The sequence below is a fragment of the Panthera uncia genome, chromosome F2, assembly GCF_023721935.1.
Source record: "Panthera uncia isolate 11264 chromosome F2, Puncia_PCG_1.0, whole genome shotgun sequence".
NCBI classification, from domain to species: domain Eukaryota; kingdom Metazoa; phylum Chordata; class Mammalia; order Carnivora; family Felidae; genus Panthera; species Panthera uncia.
Genome location: NC_064812.1, coordinates 66,700,339 through 66,716,699, shown reverse-complemented (window position 1 = coordinate 66,716,699; position 16,361 = coordinate 66,700,339). Strand labels below are relative to the sequence as shown.

Genomic DNA, 16,361 nt, shown 5'->3' with positions numbered 1-16,361 from the left:
TGAATTTAAATGGCCTTAGATGGCTTGTCTATTTTCCCACATTGCCTTCCACCACTATTACTAATACTCTTTACATATCCACCACTCTTGTCCACTTCTATTTAAACCAGCCTAGATGCCCTTATTTGGCATTCCTTTGTACTCCTGTAATTTGGTGTTTCAGCCTGTGCCATTAACCTAATCACACACTCACATTAACTGGCTTGTCAACCTCTTGAGGGCCCTTGTTCTTCTCTGCATATTTTATAACATTTAGCACAGTGTCTAACATGTGGTAACTGCTCAAAAAGTCTGCGTATCATTAAACTGAAATTGGGAGGATTATTTTCCATCTTTTTAGGCCTGTGCTCTCCTGAATCTCAACATTCTAAAGGCAGTGAAGTTCACAAAAAAGACATACATTTTATGTCTGGCTTATTTAGATGCATAAGTATAGCATCCTATTCATCTCAAAAGAAGAAAGTATGGGGGTGCGTGGGTGGCTCAATCGGTTAAGCATCCGACCCTTGATTTTGGCTCTGGTCATGATCTCATGGTTTGGTTCATGAGTTCGAGAACACTGCCAGAAGATGCTGTCTATGAACCTGAATTGACCAGAATCTTGATCTTGGACTCTCCAGCCTCCAGAACTGTAAGCATTAAATTTCTACTGAAACAGTAGAAAGCTAACCTGTGGTAATTTGTTAGAGCCAAATGGACTAAGATACAAGGAGAGCAATAAGGCTTCCAAACAAGCCCCTTTAAATGCCATGTCACTAATCAAAAGTTAGGAGTAATGGAATCCTTGGCAATGGGATCAGTTGCTTGCAAATTTGTGGTTTTGTTTCCATTTTCCAAAATGCAAATATCTCTCTGATTTTTCAGGGTTAATTGAACAATTTGGAAGAGAATATGCCCACCTTTTCAAAGACGTCCAATGTTTTCCCCCAAATATTTCCATTCTTTATTCTTCCCTGATTTACACATCATTTTCTCCTGAACAGAGAGCATGCTGTGTGCCAGCTGGACCTGGACTGCAGTAGGTTTGTTTCCAAAGAAGGTTCATGTCCAGAGCATTGATAAAAGACCAAAGAAACTTGACCAGAATTAGGTTTTTAAGGAATATTTGGAGTAAAACAGTCCAAATCTGGATTTTCATCATTATATACTGGGAGGTGGAAAAATTGTTTTAAGGGCCAACTGCAACTATCCCATATCTACAAATTTGTTGCCACCTAGAATTTCTATACCTCACATCTTTACCTACTACAATTACAAGAAAGAAAGAAAGAAAGAAAGAAAGAAAGAAAGAAAGAAAGAAAAAGAAAGAGTTAATTTGCAATAATCTGTTTTAAATAAGACTGAGTAGTTCTAGTCAATCTTCACAGCATGTTATTATAAACATCACTAATGCTTTGTGATTAATAATGTAAGAATTTACCCTCAGTCAACAACACAAAATACTCCAGGCATTGTCAGTGAGTCACTTTTAAGTTATCTGCTACCCAGCTCCTATTAAAAATCCTGCTGTTAAAAGTTGCATAAACAGGCAAACAAAAAATCATCTCAAGGTTACACAGCAGCTTACCTCCTCTTACTTTATCCTTCAACCTCTGTGAATTATATTTAAGTCGCTTATAGACTTGCTTTCCCTGAGCTGCAGTTTTACAAGAAGGGAAATCCATCCGTGCATCTGTTATGAAAATCATGCTGAGGTGAAGGACATTGTTTGTTGTCATGTGTCGCTTCTCTGCCTATACAGTAGTCCCTCCTTATCCATGGTTTTGCTTTCTGAGGTTTTAGTCTCTTGCGGTTAACCGCAGTCTGGAAGCAGATGGTCTTCCTGACATAACAGAAAGTCACAACAGCCTCACATGATGTCACAGTGCCTACCTAGATCATTTACCTCACTTCATCTCATCATGCAGGCATTTTATCATTTCACATCATCACAGGAAGAAGGTTGAGTACAGCACCATATAATATTTTAAGAGAGAGACCACATTCAAATAACTTTTATTATATCATATTGTTATAATTGTTCTGTTTTATTATTAGTTATTGCTTTTGATCTCTTACTCTGCCTAACTTAAAAATTAAACATTACTATAAGTATGAATGCATAGGAAAAAAAAACATAGAACAATGTGTACTTTCTACAGTTTCAGGCATCCACTGGGAGGGTCTTGGACCGTATCCCCTGAGGCTCCTAAGTGGGGGCCACAGTATTCTCCCATTAGCGATTTGCTTCAGAATTCAAGGGAAAGAAAAGCTTTGTTTCAGGTGAGGAAGTGGACTGGCCACTGTACTGAGAAGTCGAACTCCAGTGTTGATCTTTGTTGGCAGACAGCTTTTAAGCCTCTCCCATCTCCCTCTGTCCCTTGTGCCCATATTTGAACAAGCTGATAACAAAGCCCCTTCTTTGGTGCCTGTGGGAGATGCAGACCACCACAAGCACTCAGGAACCTTCACCCAGGCTCAACCCTAACAATAAAAACTCAAGCCAGGCCCCTGTCCTCACTCACCAGCCATTTGAGTCTGCTTGAGAGGAGGCCCCTGCTCTCCACTACACCTCAGTGATGTAAGTAACAAATCATTTCAGACTCTCATGGATTGTATGTGGTGTCATCAGTCTCAACATCCCAAACAGATTTCTGGTGGGGGGGGGGGGAGAGGGTCCCTCCTGCTTTGGCAGCATGACCATGACAACTACCCTCTTTCTGAAGTGAGATAATATACATCTCCCTTTTGATCTTGACCAATATAAATAACAAGTAATTATGGCAGACTAGTGTGCTGCACATCTGTGGACCCCTCCAAGGCAGGCAGATGGGCATCTCATGGTTTGGACTTGACCTCCGAGACCCAGGTAGGAGCCCCATCTTTGTGCCTTCCTGGAACCCAATACAAGGGAGTATTTACCAGCCTGACTCTCCATTGGGCTGGAGACTCTGCAGGGCAGGTCTTTGCCCATGGTGTTCATCACAGTATTCCCAGCAGGTAGCACAGGGTAGGCACTGAGCAAATACTTGATCAATCAATGACTGAAAGAATGAAGTTTAGGTAGAGAAGCAATTTGCAAGAAAGCAGGGAAAACATTAGTAAGTGTCACAGGGGAAAAAATAAAAAGGCTTCTTCTGTGGCTTCAAAAATGAGAACTATCCAGCAGAAATCCTAACCTACAGCATTCTGCTACACTGAGCTGCAAGTGTGGCATCTAATTGCTCAGGCCCTACGCCACGACAGCCACCTGCATTGAAATACTAGCACAAATCACAATTTACTTCCCAAAAGTTAAACTTCATTAAATATTAGTTTAATTTAATGTTTTCCAGATTAATTTAAGATTAATTTATAGCCACACATTTGCACAGCCCAAGCAGTATCTCTCCTTTCTGTCATTTCTATCATCTTACAGACAGTAGGAAAAGGGAAAATGTATGGTTAAGAAGCGCCGTGATAGAGTAAGTAGGGGGAGATTTAATTAAACTATTACATATCTTTTCCTCGAATGTGGGGAAAAAAACATAAATTTGCCAGTGAGTACAGTAGTATGCATATCAGGAAGCCTGATAAACAAAAACTTTGCAGATAGGAAAAGTGGTTCTTACAAAATGACTTGGGCTCAAAATCTGACATTGTATTTAACCCTACGTTCTCTTCCTAAGTCTAAAATTGTATATTAATGTCAATTTATTCTTTGCTGGTAGAATTTGTTCGCAAAGAAAATGAAAAAAAATATTGTTCATTAATATTCAATATCTCTTTTTGTGCATGACTATCTTTTCCAGAATCATAGGATCTTAGTGCTCAGAAAAGCCCTGGGGAATATCTAGTCCTGTGGAGTTCATATCATTTTAACAGGTGTCCTTCACTTAAATGGCATCTTATATATGGAAATCATGGCTTAAAGCAGCTCAAAGCACAACTGCTTTGGTGAAATTGGGAGTGAGGAATCTGAACCTTCCCCAAACCCCTTCATTCTCAGGAGCTGCCCCCGCCAAGTACTTCATCATCAATTCCAGAGCTCTGCAAACACAGTCTGAAATTCACTAATTTAATGCAACTTCCCCATTTTACAAATGAAAAAAAAAAAAAACCTGAAGCGGGCAGGGCCAAGACACTAGTCAAATTACACTAATAAGCTGTAGCAAAACCAAGTTAGATCCCCTCCTTCCCCTCCTCACTGCTCTTCCGGCTGCCTTCATGGCACTCAGAGCTCCTTGTCCTGGAGGATGTGGCAGCCAAACTCACCATGCAGGTCTGGGAGAGAGTCTAATGGTGGGTGGGGGAATGTCACAAAACAGGACTCTGTGAGCAGAATGGCTGAGCCCCTGTGTAATGAGACTGTGTGCCTGTGACTCTTAATCACTAATATCTGCAGACGGTTTTAAGAAAAATCAAATCTTACAGAACTCTAAAAGTAAGTAAAAGTGCCCCTTCCTCCCACCCCACAGGTTCCACATCTCAGAGATAATCACTTTCCTCTTCACTGAACAGATGCAGAATTCTATTTCTAAACTGATCAATATTAGATCGAAAGATAAGGAATTTCATACTGATAATACATTCCATGTATGCTCCCTTTATAGACTTAGTTTTGCATTTTCAACATATTTTTTTAGTGATTTTCTCTTTTCTTTTTTTTTTTTTAATTTTATTTTAGAGAGGGTGAGAGAGCGTGCACATGAACGGGGGAGGGGCAGGGAGAAAGACAGACAGAGAGAGAGAAAGAGAGAGAATCCCAAGCAGTCTCCACGCTCTGCTTGGGGCCCAACACAGGGCTCCCCCTTACTACCCTGGGATCACAACCAGAGCTGATATCTAGAGTCCGATGCTGAACCGACTGAGCCACCCAGGTGCCCCACATTGTCAAGGTTTTTAACATTTATTTCTGTAATGAATGTACATCCTCAGTGTTTCGTTGATTCTCACACATTTTCAGGGAAACTGGAGTTGTTCTGATTTTTGGTTGGTTGGTTTTCTTTTTTTCCCTTCCTCTCTGGAAGCATTCAGAATGTTTTCTGTACCTTCTGTGTTCTCAAATTTTACAGCTTAGAGTCAATGGTAGAATATGTATGTATGTATGAATGTATTTTCATTTATCCTGCTCAGAATTCAATGTCACTTTTAATCAGCAAACTTATGTTTTTCTTGAGTTCAGTTGAAATGGTCTGCAATTATCTTAGGTATTAAGTCTCAATTTGGTGACATGGGCTTAGCACAAGTGACTCCATTTTGGGTTTATTCTCTCTTTTTTTAAACAGTAATATAAAATATATTTAGTCTCCAGCCCCGTTCCCAGCACAAAGCTCCTAAAATCATTGGAATTTCCTAAGTGATTAAGAGTGATAAAAGTGTCATTTATCATTCATAACAAGCTGCTTTCAACCACACCTAAGATTATGTTAATGAGATGACTTTTGGAAAACCCCTCTGGATGGGTCTGGTTGCCAGAAGAACAACAAGATTAGATGGTTGGAACTTGCAACCCCACATCCCCTCAAATCCCCTTACAACACCTCTGGGGACGGGAGAAGAGATAGAGGTTGAATCAATCACCAATGGCCAATGAGTTCATCAATCATGCCTATGTAATGAAGCCTCCATAAAAACCCAAAAGGACAGAACTCAAAGAGGTAATAGTGAACAAGAATAAATGCACATTCTAGAAGGATGACTAAACTCCACAGGGACAAAAGCTTCTGTCATCAGAACCTGACAGACCTTGCTCTATGTATCTCAACATCTGGTTGTTAGTGTCCTTGAACATCTTTTGTAATAAACCTGTAATCTAGTAAGTAAATTGTTTTTCTGAAGTTCTGTGCAAATTGATCAAACCCAAGGAGGGGCTCAGAAGGAGGGTGGCAGTCTTATGGGAGTGACCCTTTATCCTGTGGGATCTAATGCCATCTCCAGGTAGACAGTGTCAAAATAAATTGTAAGACACTCATTTAGTGTCACAGAATTGCTTGCTGTGTGAAAAACCCACATATCTGGTGTCACAGATGTTGTGAGAGTTCTGAGGGTGAGTGTAATAGTTGAGAATAGAAAATGGCTGTCTGGTAGCTCAGTTAGTAGAGTGTGTACTCTTAATTTCTGGGTCATGAGGTTAAGCCCTACATTTGGCATAGAGACTACAAACAAAACAAAACAAAACAAAACAAAATAAAATAAAATTAATAAAATAAAATTAAATAAATAAAATTAAATTAAAATTAAGTTAAATTAATAAAATTAATTGATTAAATAAAATTAAAATAAAATAAAATAAAATAAAATAAAATAAAATAAAATAAAAAAGAGGAGAAACACAGGAGTGTTTTCTCTTACACCTCAGTCATGACTTTTGTAATTATTCATCATGACCTTATTTGACAACAGTAATTTTAATTAAAAGTACAGTGATCCTCTGTTGTCTATTCTTATTTACAGTGTCAAGATCTAGGTAGACTATTCAGAAAGACCACAACAACTGTGTAGGTTGGTTTTCCCAGCAGGCCCCTTCCCTGAATGGAAAGGCAAGTTGCAGAAGCATAAGTGGGTGACTATGGCCCAGAACGGCTTCCCTGAGATGTCTGCACAGGCACCCAAATGAGGACTTTAAGAGAACCTTAGAGTATTTCACTTTTAGGCAGAGCTGCCTTTTTTTTTTTTTCCTAGCGTCTGGTGTAGCTGTCCTGAATTTGCCTCAAATCTGCTCTAATTCCATCTCAAGCCCCCTTCCTCACTTCTAGATTATTCTCACATAGATTACATAGTGTATTTATGGTACGTTAGTCTTGTACTAACCATATACTCAGTAAATGTCACAAACTTAGGGTAATCCCATAGGCTCAGCCATTTGAGAAATGAGTTCTTTCAGGAAGTACCCTGATGACGTCCCCATGCTTCACACTCCATTCCTGGTCTTACTTCTGAGTTTCACTCTTCCCTGGGATGTTCTTGTTGACTACAGCTCTTACCTCCAATAAACAGATTTTTCTTGATATTGTCTCTCAATCTGACCCCATCCATTTTTCATCTTATAGTATTTCCTCAAATGTTCTGGTCTGCTACCAGTTCCCTTTCCTTGGTTTTCAATACTGTCATGGTTTTGTTTGTTGGTTGGTTGGTTTATTTATTTTAAGAAAGCGAGAGAGAGAGAGAGAGAGAGAGAGCATGAGTGAGGCAGGGGCAGAGAGAGAGGGAGGGAGAAAATCCCTAGCAGGCTCTGCATGGTCAGTGCAGAGCCGGACACAGGGCTCATGGGACATCATGACCTGAGCCAAAATCAAGAGCCAGAGGCTGAACTGATTGAGCCACCCAGTTGCCCCATGGCTTTATTTTTATTCATTATTTTTCAATGTCTTTTCAGTCAGGATATAGGAAAACAGGGGAATCAAACACCTGTGCATCTTGAACCATGTTCTAGTATTTTGAAAACTTCAACTGGAACACTGAAAGCTTCCACAGTTAAATGTAAAAATAACAAATGTGTCCACATACATGAAGCCATGTATCCAGTGACTTGCCAGCTCTAAGGACAGTGAGGCAGACCACCTACAAGCTATCATTAAGCAGGTCAACTCTGCTCACTCAGCCATTCCTCTACTTCCATACAAGTTAGTAGTTCACATACATCCCCCTACATAAATAAGAAAACCTAGCAAAAAGAAGAAAAAGACCTAGAGTCTACAGTCCTGACCAAGACTCACAAAGATCAATAAACAATCACAAGGGAAGTACAGATGCAGGGAAACTCAGTGATCATCTAGATCAATATCTTATGTTGGCCCACAGGCCACATGAAGCTCTAAGACTTGAAGCTATTCTCTCCAGGGTATCCAGTTACTAGTGATACACTTAGAACTTGAATCCTGATCTTTTTATATCTAGATTATGGCTTTCTACACCTCTGATTGTCTTCTCTTTGTTCCTCTTTTTTCATTTATGTTTTATTTTTACTGAACAAAAAAGCAGAACAGATACCCTCACCAATAAATGCCTCTCCTTCTATCCACCCCTCTTGCCACACACCCTTCTCCATTTAACATTCAACAGTGGAATTCACTGTGTGTGTGATGTCTATGATGTCAGTCTTACTTTGCATATCAGAGGCACCAATATGACCCACTGACTACTGTTGGGGTGAATTCAATGAATATTCAGCATCTAAGACACAGAAAGCACTGTACTAAATGTTGCAGGAAATACTAGGATAAGTAGAAACTATTAAGAGAATAGAGAGATAAAGAAAAATGGCCCATTCTAGCGTATTCAATTCATTCAGAGGGCAGGTGGAAAAAGAGAAGTAGACATTTCAAGTGTCCAATGGTGTCTGGTGCTTCCCCCACTCCAGGCACTTCTCAGGGACCTTGCAGTTAGGTAGGTGCAGGTGACTCATTCTGGCCAATGGAGAATATAAACAGCATGTGTCACTTCAAGAAGAAAAACACACAAGTGATATTCCAGATTCCTTTTCCTGCTGTGGCAACTAAGGTAACCATGTTGTCCAATGGTGCATCTACAAGATGGGGGGAGTGTCTCTACGCCCGGAGCCCCAAGTGACTATGCAGAGACTCCTGACAACCCATATAGGACGTGTAGTGTGAACCAGAAATAAATGTTTGTCTTGCTAAGCCATTGTAATTTTTGTTACAGTAAAATTTGTTAGAGCAAAATCTAGTCCGTCTAGTGTCCTAATGAGAGGACCCAGTTAAAGAAACCGAGAAGGAGCAGTGAGCAAAATGAGAAGACAGCAAGGAAGAGAAAATCATGTGATCATGAAAATTAAAGAAGCAATGGGGAATTTGTCACTAATAAAACAACAAAAATTCAGTAAAATCCTCATAAAATGAGTTTATCCTCATTGATAATCATTCTATCAACCCTTTGTTCTTTAATACAGCTTTACTCTGTTTCAATAATTTCCTTGGATTGAAAAAGCACATGCAAAAATACCTCACTGCAAAAGTATAAACCTGAAATGTGAAAAACAAATGTATATTACAATCAGACCAAAATATTTACATGATGTAAAACATTAAATAAATAAACCATTAGAATAATCCTATTGAACTAAGCAAATGGAATCCAATAGAACAGCTGTTAATATTATCTTCCTCCATAAAGAGAAACCTTGATGACTCATTTAGAGCTTCATAAATTGTATCTTTTCCCTGCTTGGTATAAATAGGGTTTTTCCATTTAGTATGTTGTTTGGTATATATTGCTAGACTCGATATGCATAACAACATAAGATCCTATCCGTCCATTGTGTCTCCTACACCTGGAAACTCCCTGTCCATCCAAGTACCATACACCTCAACTAGGCAAATTCACTCAAATAAGCTGAAAAAAATGCACACAGATTAATGGTAATCTACTTCCTCCTATTTATTTCCTCATAAACTCAATTCCAGCATAGCATACTTTTAAAATATGTATATATTATGCATTACAGAAGAATCCTAAGTGATTCTTAAAAAATAAAGTGCCACTAAAACAATTTAAAACTTTTGTGTATTCCCCTGAAATTGCATCCTTCGCCTTTTGTGCGCCTAACCCCCTTGTCCTGATGACAATTCAGAACACCTCTGGCCTTGTTCTCCAGCACTGTAAACATTTCACTGGACCCCTCGAGTGAGCAGTCCTGGTTCAGACTTCCCAAGGAGCTTAAGAGAGAACCCTTGTCCTAGTCGCAGATCTAGGCACCCTGTGAAGAAGAAAGGCAGGATTTGTCCACTGTCCTTCCCTTTACAACATAGGAGATATTGTAAAGGATAGAGAGCAGTAATATTTCTGAGCATCTTAGTCTGAAATTGGGTGAAAGAAAGGAGAAAAGAAAGACCCTTATGGCACGTCCACCACACCGTTCTTACTAAAAGCACTAATAATTCTCAATTATCAAAGCATATATTATTTAGTTTAGAGCATGCAGACGGGCACCACAAGCACCTGACAAACTCAGCTCCTGACACAAAACCATGAGCAATGTTTACTACTTCTTACTTTTCAGGAGAAATTAATCTTCACCAATGATCAGAGAAGCTGAAGGCAATACTATTAAGTGGAAGGTGAGATGTTATAGTTCTCAAGTTGAGGCTTTCACATACAGATCTTTAAAACCAAGTTCAAGCCCTTCATTTTAACCATGTACAGGCAAAGCAAGAACAGGATTCTCTGAGAAGGCTTGAACCAGATTAATGCAAACAGAATTGTACCACTCCCAACCTCCCATGTTTCCTTGGTAATGTGTGTAATAATCTAGTTAAAATCAATGAAATCAGAATTTCTTATATTTTGATAGCTGATACAACCATATTGGGGAAAAATTGGTATCACCTAGTAAATCTGAACTTGCATATACAACCCAGTAATTCTACACATAGTGTATAGCCTAAATACATACACATAACTTTTTCACAACTATGAGCTATGTTACAGAAATGTTCGTGGAAGTATTGTTTGTGAGAGGAAAACCTGAAACTACTGAAGTCCACAAACAGGAAATGGGATAATTTTGGAATATTCATACCTGGATTACAATATACATAAATGAATAAGCCACAGGTATACATAGCAACATGGATGAATCTTATAAACTTACCCAAAAAGGGGCAGGTTACAAAGCAATACATAGAGCATAGTTCCATTTTGCCTAACCTTGGCAAAATCAAACAATGCACTAAGTTTATATACAATCGTACAGAATAAAACTCTAAAGAGTATGATTCACACAGGATTCAGTATAATGGCTACTTTGAGAATGAGGAAAGAGAAGGATGTGATTTGGGAGGGGCAAATGATAGGCTTCAAAGAAGCTAGTAATTTTCTATTAAGTTGGGTAGTGGGTAAACGGGTTATTAGTCCTTGAAGCACATATGTTACACATACTCCTTTGTATACAAAATAATTTCATATAAAAATTATTAAATTTAGTGTACATAAGAATTCATGTTTAAAACGTATTTTCACAGACCCAACACTGAAACACAGGGAATCTGTTTCAGTATGTTTAGGGAGCAAAGGGATACCTCAGGTTCAGCTTTTTAAAATAAACATCCAAGGTACAACTGGAAGTGGTCCATGAGGTGTATGTACCACCCCGTGAAAAATACTAGATTAGTTTTCCAGAGTTACCAAGTTGTTTTTTTTTTAAGCTTATTTATTTTGAGAGAGGGAGAGTATGCGTGAGCAGGGAGAGGCAGAAAAAGAGTCAGAGAGAGAATCCCAAGCAGGCTCCATCAGTGCAGAGCACGATGCAGGGCTTAATCTCACAAACTATGGGATCATGACCTGAGCCGAAATCTAGAGTTGGATGCTTAGCTGACTAAGTCACCCAGGCGCCCCCTAAATTATTAAGTTTTTTTTTAATGTTTATTTATTTCTGAGAAACAGAGGCAGAGCATGACCAGGGGAGGGGCAGAGAGAGAGGCAGACACAGAATCCAAAGCAGGCTCCAGTCTCCTAGCTCTCAGCACGGAGACCGACACGGGGCTCGAACTCACAAACTGCGAGATCATGACCTGAGCCGAAGTCAGACACTTAACCAACTGAGCCACCCAGGGACCTCCTAAGTTATCAAGTTTTATACCAAAGTTTACAGACTTTCTTTTTTAAGTGAAATCTTATTTGAAAAGAACAAACACAAACAAACAAGCAAAAAAAAAAAAAAAAAAAAAAAAAAAAAAACAAAAAAAAAAACCCAAACCAAAAACCAAAAACCAAAAACCCAGTTTGTAAAAAGGATCAAAACAGAGGGGTTCTGGTTAGAGTTGGGGAGGAGGCCCCAAGTCTTGTTCATTGGGCATTCCTTTCTCCCACTACAACTGCAGCCTTGAAGGCAGCTCTAGAAGTCCACAATTTCATGACCAATGGCAAAGAAACCCCCAATATCAATTCCATTCAATATATTTCAAAATAAAAAGAAGGAATTATGCAAGTTTGGCTGTGAGACAAAGGCAAGGTGAAAAACAAACCTTGGGAATATTTTAACTAGAATTTATAAAATGTGTATGCTCGTTTGGTTTGATTACACACACACAATTCACACAATCTGCATATGTGAAGGCACAATGTCTGGCACATAGTGGGTATGTGTACAGTTTAAATGGATCAATACCTTGATTCATTCCTGAACTTTGGATGAAATAGGAGTGAAAGTCAGAGACTTGTTATTCTGTGATTCTGACTTTTGGATGTAATTTACAACATAGTACTAGCCGCAACTTCTTCCACTGGAATGCTTCCAGGCAACAAAAGTAATGGATTTGTTAAGTTACCCACAGCAAACCACAGCACCCCGAACACCTGCTGAAAGAAAGAGTTTCCTAGCTACAAATGTAGTTTGAACATGCTGTCTACAGCAGATCTACTCTGCACGAAACATGTAGCCAAAGTGAGAAAGGAATGGAATGGAATATTCAAATAGGAAAAAATAGGTGGGTGGCTACATATTGGTGTAAATGGAACATCATGTAGGGAAATGTGTTCTTTCTTTCTGAATTTACATTTTATACACAAATTGTATAATTAATACTTGGCCATAAGCAAAACTTCATGAAATGGCTTTGAGAACAATTTGTGAAATAGCGGCCACATACAGAGTCCCTCCCCACCAAATACTGGTTAAGACTTATACACCATCTATAATGGCAAAAAGAACACAGAAGTTAGTATTCTAGGTGAAAACCTTTCTTATAAGCCCATTGGTTTCTGTTGATTCTCTTGGCCTTCATTCAAGAGAAGCTGGCATGGGCTGTTGCCTAGCAACAGCATGCAGTGCACTTTTCTACCAGCCCATGAAAACGCTGTCTCTGGACCTCATGCCATTTAGCACCGTGGTTTTGTAAATGATGACAATCTCTTAGGAACTTTTATTTCCTCCCTTCAAATGAGTGCCTGAGGAAGACTATTTTAATATTCATTCCTTCATTATAAACATTGCATTTGGCTTAACAAAGACCAGAAAATCAATTGGCAACTCCCGTTTCTCTGACACTGACAGAGAAACCAGTAGGAACACATATCTTATTGAGAATTGCAATATATTTTCTTTGAATGAACTATAGACTGTTTAATACCATCCATACTAATATTTAATTAATGCCTCCTATGTGTTTAGGATATCATATCTCAACAACACAGACACTGTTCCTATTCCCATGGAACTTACTTGCCTATCCTTGAATCTCCCTAAAGGCTAAATGTTCACCCATAAGAACACATTCCAAATTCTTGTGTATTCCAGCAAAAAAGGAGGTCCTACTTTTTTAAAACCAAGAAATATTTTCAAGCCTAATTCAGATAACTGAAACCCTAGTTGGTCAGGGCCAGCTGAATCCAAGTTAGGAACTCCAGAAAAATCAAGTCAGCAGACAGGAACCCTAGCTGTGTGAGGTACCGTGCCCCACAGAAATGGTAACAGGACTTTTGAGACTCATGTCACATGATCGAGATTCTTAAATCAAAAACAATGGATGAAGGTTTTCAAAGAAAGTATCTCTGAAAGGCCAAAAACTAACTTACCAACAGTTAGGAGAGCATCAAAGGACCCATGTCCATCCTGTATCCCAGCATACAGGTTCAAGGTCACCTAGAAAATATAATGGAAGCTTCATTAAAAACATCCTGTAAGCCATTCAGTGAGAAATACTCTAAAATCCTCAACAGAGAGGACCAAGAAAGTATGACAATTCTTTAGGAACCCAAAAGAAATCTGGCTATGTAACTCTCCTTTGAAGACTCATATCACTTAGAAGAAAATTCCTCCAATTTGAGGAAAAACAGAACAAAGCTACCAGCAAATGTTTGGAGTAGAAAATAAAAACAATATTAAGGAGTCACAATTATTCAGCAAAGCATGAGTTACTAAGACTTGTAGGAAAGGGACAGGGCCACTCAGGTGGGTAGAAAAGTATTAGGCTAAATACCTAGTGATTGTCACAGAAGTTTATATGACATTATTTTCATTGGAAATACACAAACAGATCTTGAGAAAGTAGTATGGCCTTCAAGTTGATTTAAATATGAACCATCAGGGGCGCCTGGGTGGCTCAGTCGGTTGAGTGTCCGACTTCGGCTCAGGTCATGATCTCGCGGTCCGTGAGTTCGAGCCCCACGTCGGGCTCTGTGCTGACAGCTCAGAGCCTGAAGCCTGTTTCAGATTCTGTGTCTCCCTCTCTCTGACCCTCTCCCGTTCATGCTCTGTCTCTCTCTGTCTCAAAAATAAATAAACGTTAAAAAATAAATAAATAAAATAAATATGAACCATCACTATTCAAATTTGTCACAATATAAACCTAAATCCAAAGAGCCTACCTGTTCACAAAAGACTGGAAGGCATCCTTAGGTTTCGGGCCCTTTGACTGCGTCAGGCCAGAAACAGATTAAGTACTTTTTTAAAGTTTCAGGAAAGGAAGAAAAGAGAAGAGAAAAAGAGACAAAGGGAGAAAATTTCAGCAGAAGATTGTGTTATGAAGAAAGTTTTGGAACTGTTCTAGCCTGATTTTCACTTTATTTAATGCCAGCTAAATGCTTTCTCTCCAAAAATATTTAACTAAAAAATAAAAGAGGCAATACAAAGTTCTCTGAAACCTTTTTCCCCTTCAGACACAAAACATAATAATGGGAAAGTAATCCTATCATTATGCTTACATGATAAGCAATTTCTTTTTTTTTTTTAAGTTATTTATTTATTTTGAGAGAGAGAGCGTGCACAGGAGAGGCAGAAAGAGAGGGAGAGAAAGGCTCCAAGCAGGCTCTACACTGTCAACACACCCCAATGCGGGGCTCGAACTCAAGAACCACGAGATCATGACCTGAGCTGAAATCAAGAGTTGGACACTTAACCAACTGAGCCACTCAGGTGCCCCAAGTAATTTCTTAAAAAGAGAAAAATAGGGGCGCCTGGGTGGTTCAGTCGGTTAAGCGTCCGACTTCAGCTCAGGTCATGATCTCACGGTCCGTGAGTTCGAGCCCCGCGTCGGGCTCTGTGCTGACAACTCAGAGCCTGGAGCCTGCTTCAGATTCTGTGTCTCCCTCTCTCTCTGACCCTCCCCCGTTCATGCTCTGTCTCTCTCTGTCTCAAAAATAAATAAACATTAAAAAAAAAGAGAGAGAGAGAAAAATAGAAAGAGATTGAAAGAGAGCCTATGTCAATTAAGTTCCATGTTCTTGGTTGACAGAAATTACTTTAGTGACATCTCTCATGTACATACACACAATACTTTTAATAGCAAAAACAACATATAACAAAGGTTCTGTATGCTCATTTTTTTAATGGCACTGTCTGCCTATGTAAACCCACATTTACCTGGGTCCTCTAAGCTTAAATTATTGACTACCCCTACAAATATTTCAGAATCCCTCCCTAACACACCTCACAACTCTTGCCTTTTCCAAACTGTAAGACGTGCTAGTGATTTCCTCCTTTTTAGGACCCCTGTGCAAATTTATCTCTTTCCTCCACACACTGATAGAATAGTTATGCTGGAGTGCCTGAAACCACAGAGCCTCCTCGGGGTAAGTCAGCCAAATAGCTCTTGTGATGGAAGGTAAGAAGTCTTCCTAGGGGAGGGGACATTTGAGTGGGACTCCTAAAGCCACATTAGCTCTAACACTCTTTGTCAGCTGTGCTAAGTGATAGAGCTGAGCCCACAGGTGTTCTTCATTCACTCAGGAATTTGTGGATTCTCTCACATAATCATAATGGCTATTATATTTTTTAAAAAACACTTCCCCATTGATGTGACTTGACTAGTGAGGCATTTTCTCCCCAAGAGCCCATTCCCCAAGAGGTTGGGTGAAGAAGAGGCTGTGACTCAGGAGTCACCTCCCAAGAGAATTAGTGAAAGGGGATCCCACCCCTTCTGGCCAAGGTGGGTAGTAGAAAGAGGGAGATGGGGAGAGGAGCCTGGAGAAGGGCCGGGGGATTCCAGGGTACCCAGATTCACTCCCTATGCCACCTCTATTATAAAAGGAGAAAACCAAACACAGCCAGTATTTCCCTGTTTTCCATCTAAGACTCTGAGAAGAGATTGCCCCACAGGGTAAGCACAAAATCAGGAAGGACCCAGTTTGGCACCCACAGCTGCCCTCCGCTCTTGTGTGCCATTTGGAGGCAGCATTGTTAGCAGAAGTCACTGCCTGATGAGCTTTCTAGGACTGGAGAAAGGTGACCAGGCCAGGGACCAAAGCCAAGTCTCAGGCAAACCTCAGGAGCAGAGAAAGAGGGGTGGTAGGTCTGAGTCAGCAGGGAGAAGCCCCAAGCCTGACCAACAAGGAACAGACCTCAAGTTCAGCAGCTAGTGCCAGAGGGTTCCCTTTCCCCAGAGGCCTGCACAAAGGCACATACATGCAGGCACACACACACGTTCATCTTGTTCACATGATAAATT

At 39.7% G+C, this 16,361-nt stretch overlaps 1 long non-coding RNA gene across 1 annotated transcript in view; it reads left to right on the top strand.

The window, feature by feature from the left end:
• Positions 1–2,653: 2,653 nt before the first annotated feature.
• Positions 2,654–16,361, top strand: part of LOC125924653 (uncharacterized) — a 62,034-nt gene continuing 48,326 nt past the window's right edge. The window contains exon 1 of the long non-coding RNA XR_007458500.1: positions 2,654–2,848. This is a non-coding gene — a long non-coding RNA (uncharacterized LOC125924653). The remainder of the gene's footprint in view (positions 2,849–16,361) is intronic.